We start from the raw sequence: 3829 nt of genomic DNA, 5'->3' as shown, positions 1-3829 counted from the left end.
TATGGTTAGTCATGGCTTCTCAAGAGGTAAGATCGATACTACTCTCTTTATTAAAAAGTTATTTTGGATGTGCTAACCCTGTTCTGTGCAAGGCATTCTCACATCTCATACAAAGAGAGTTGGAAATGAGCATGATAGGAGAACTGACTTTCTTCCTTGGGCTTCAAATTCATCAATAAAATGAAGGTATCTTTATATGTCAAACAAAGTACGCGAAAGAACTGATACAAAAATTTAGAATGAGCAATGCAAAGGCACTTGGAACTCCCATGAGTCCAGCTACATCTCTTGACAAAGATGAGGAAGGAAAATCGGTGGATGAATCAAAATATTGTGGAATAATTGGATCCATACTTTACTTAACTACCAGTTGTCTTGAAATAATGTTTAGTGTGTCCAAGTGTGCCGGGTTCCAATCCGCTCCCAATGAGTCTCACCTAACGGTAGTGAAACGAACTATTAAATATCTCATTAGGGCTACATCACATGGTTTATGGTATCCACGTTTTAACAATTTTAAGCTTGAAGTTTTTTTATATGCAGATCTTGCAGGAGACAAAGATGACATGAAAATCAGAAGTGGAACATGTCAATTACTTGAAAATGATTCATCTCTTGGAACAGTAAGAAATAGTGATCAGTTACATTATCTACAACTGAGGCTGAATACATTGCCATCAGACAATGCTGGTCTGAACTACTCTGGATGACTCACCAACTATGTGACTACGATCTGTCATTTAAGCCAGTTAAAATTTTTTATGATAATTCTAGTGCTATCTGTCTATCAAAAAATCCAGTGCATCATTCTAGGGCAAATCAAATAGATAAAAAGCATCCTTTTATTAGAGACCATGTTCTTAAGGGTGGCATACAATTATCATTTGTTAGTAGTGAGAATTAATTAACTGATATTTTCACTAAGCCTCATCAAGAGCACAAATTTCAAAACCTTAGGGACTTACTTCGCATTATTATTTTTCTAATTAAGCCTTTGGAATTTCTGTACTTTTCAAAGATTGTGTGCTTTAGTGAATTTGGTAGAAACTCTTTTTTTACCATGTATCTCATTATTACTGCCTATAGCATTAATGAATCACCTCAGTTTTTAGCCTTTATTTCCACCTTTTTAGTAAACCGAGAAGAAAACTCAATCAATCAGTTGTGCATGTTCCATTTCTCTGCACCTATCAATCATATCGGTTCAATCCCGCCTTTTCACGCCTCTATCCATCTCCATAAGTCTTCCTATTCCTTAAGGCCTCACTTGATAATCTTCACCCTATCTCTCAAATGGCTAAATTAATGCTTCGAAAAACCCTTCTGCCTCCACTCGCAAAAGCACCCGGTCTCACGGGAAAACCCCTTCTCAACCATCAGAACCAGTTACCATTGGGTCTAACCACTCTGAGAGTTTCTCATATTCTCAGGGAGACCTCTTCGATAGTGCTCGAATGGAAAATTCCCTAGGATAGAGCCCCGTGGAAGAAGGAGTAGAAGATTACACCCCAGACAAAGTGAAGATAGACTTGGATAGTGTGCTAGAGTCAGAGTTGAACTTCTGGGATTCACCCAACAGAGATAAGTTCGTCACTTTCAAGGAAAAATTAATTGCTCGTGGAAGAATCGTCAATCTGGAAGAGATTGAAGCCCTTAATTGTAAGGTAACATACTTCTTTAGTTTTCAGGGATGGGAAAATTTATTTGTTCTAACCCCTCCAAAAGTCTATAATGATCTTATTCGCATGTTCTATGAAAATCTTCATTCCTCCAAATCTGATAAAATTGAGTCACTCATCTTGGGTCAACGTATGTTACTAGACTGTTCTACCTTTGATTATCTGTATAAGTGTAAAAGTTCAGGTTACTCTGATTTGCTTAAAAACTCCTGGCCTGAAGATTTTGATGTGCCGTTTGAACAAGCCAAACAATGTCTTTATTATTCCCTGTCTGATCCTTTGCTAAATCAACTCTAACCTAGTGACATCAAATTTGAAACCCGTATTCTTTCCCACATTGTTTCCACCACCATTCTTCCCAAGAAGGATCCTACATTATTTTTTGGTCTACAGCCTTCTCACTAAGCACAAAGTGAAGTCGCCCTCCTGGGTAATTAATTTATGATTGAATGTGCTGAAGAACCATTGAGTCTTCCTTACGAGATGGTTTTCACTCACCTCCTCCAAGCCTTCAATATCCCTCTATCAAACTACCCCTTTGTGTCTGTCTCCAAGTGTTATAACAATAGGGTGTTTGTTAGCATGTGTTATGTTGTGTTGGATGGTACTTGCATAAAGAAGCAGGAAATTTAAGCGAAAGGGATTCCCTCTAGCTCCAAGGTAAAGGTTGATACTTCTCAAGCTACTGTCAACAATCCAGAATTGCTCGTAAAGATATCTGCACTAGTTGACAAGCTGGCTGTCATGAAAGATTTGCTCCTGACCACTTAGTCCTCAGTTGGAGATATCTACAAAGTTTTCAAGGAAACGGGTTCTGATGTGTTCACGCTGAGAGTCATGGTTCTAAAAACCGCAGAAAAGGCAGTAAAAGCTTTTAAGGAAGTTCATGATCGTGTTGATGGAATCTCGGTCACAATGGACACAAGTTTTGATCGTCTCAAAGAAGCTATCTTTCATACCCTTAGTTACTTTCTTCGTCGATAATCCATGTTGGTTATGTTTTGCCAATTTTTTAGATGTTTTGGATATTTCTTTTTTGCTTGCACTCTTTTGGATGCAACATGGATGACTCTAATTAAACTTACTATCTGCTAATCTTATCTGCTAGTAGTTAAAATTTGTTAGTTCTCTTTTTGAGTGATGCCAAAGGAGGGAGAAAAGGATACACTAACTTGAAGGAAAATTTTGAGTCAAATGCTGGGAAGGGTCAATCGACAAGTCGACTAACTTAATGTATACGGTGAAATCAGAGGGTCCAATTTCTCATCATCGAGGAACCTTAGAAGACCATCTCGAAGTCTCGAGACTACAAGGCTATGATCGAGTTTCCTCCCTCGAGTTTCGTCAATGCCCGATCATGGGACAATGTTGACTGCGACCATGGTAGAAATGGGGAGTTCCCAAGGCACAAGGCTAGGAGTGACAGAGCCTAGTAGACTACCCTAACCCTTAATCAGGGTGTCATCTAGCTGTCCCATCCCCGCTCCTTTACCATTAATGTATTTCATACTATGTTAGTTTTTCCTTCCTATATAAAGGGGATCCTTGTCATTTTGTAAAGGTTCTATTGCTTTAGCTGCTCTATATGAAATATACAAGAACATTCTTTTTGCTCTCCAGCATATTCCCTTGATATTATTGCTTTCATTTATTACCTTTATTGTTGTTCATCATTTATTGCTTATCATTGACCACAAAGAGCCTTCGTTGCTTTTTCTGTAACTATTAGCCATACGTCTACACCCCTCTATAGCTCCTAGCCAAGCTCCGAAATCGACCTCGAGGCCCCTAAATTGACAAGCTCAAGGCCCCGATTATTGACCTATCGGTTTGATTGTCACCCTATCTTTAACCCTCATTTCGTTTCTAAGTCTCACATACAAAGCATCAACTACTTAACAACTAACATAAAAATAGATCACGTATTTTTAGAGTTCCATAATAAATTTAATTGTTATTACCATTTTCACGGTAAACACTTAACAAGATTCGACTAATCAACCATAGCAATGGGCAACATGTTGCGGGGGTGTAATGACCTGACCGGGTGATCTGCTTTCCAGATCTCAGTTCACCTAAATAAGACTTCCCGTATGTGCTATCATTATTTTATGACTTGCGGATATGGTTAGTTCGGGATTTGGAAGGGC

Source organism: Nicotiana tabacum, chromosome 3 (assembly GCF_000715075.1).
Source record: "Nicotiana tabacum cultivar K326 chromosome 3, ASM71507v2, whole genome shotgun sequence".
NCBI lineage: Eukaryota > Viridiplantae > Streptophyta > Magnoliopsida > Solanales > Solanaceae > Nicotiana > Nicotiana tabacum.
This window is presented reverse-complemented; position numbering follows the sequence as displayed.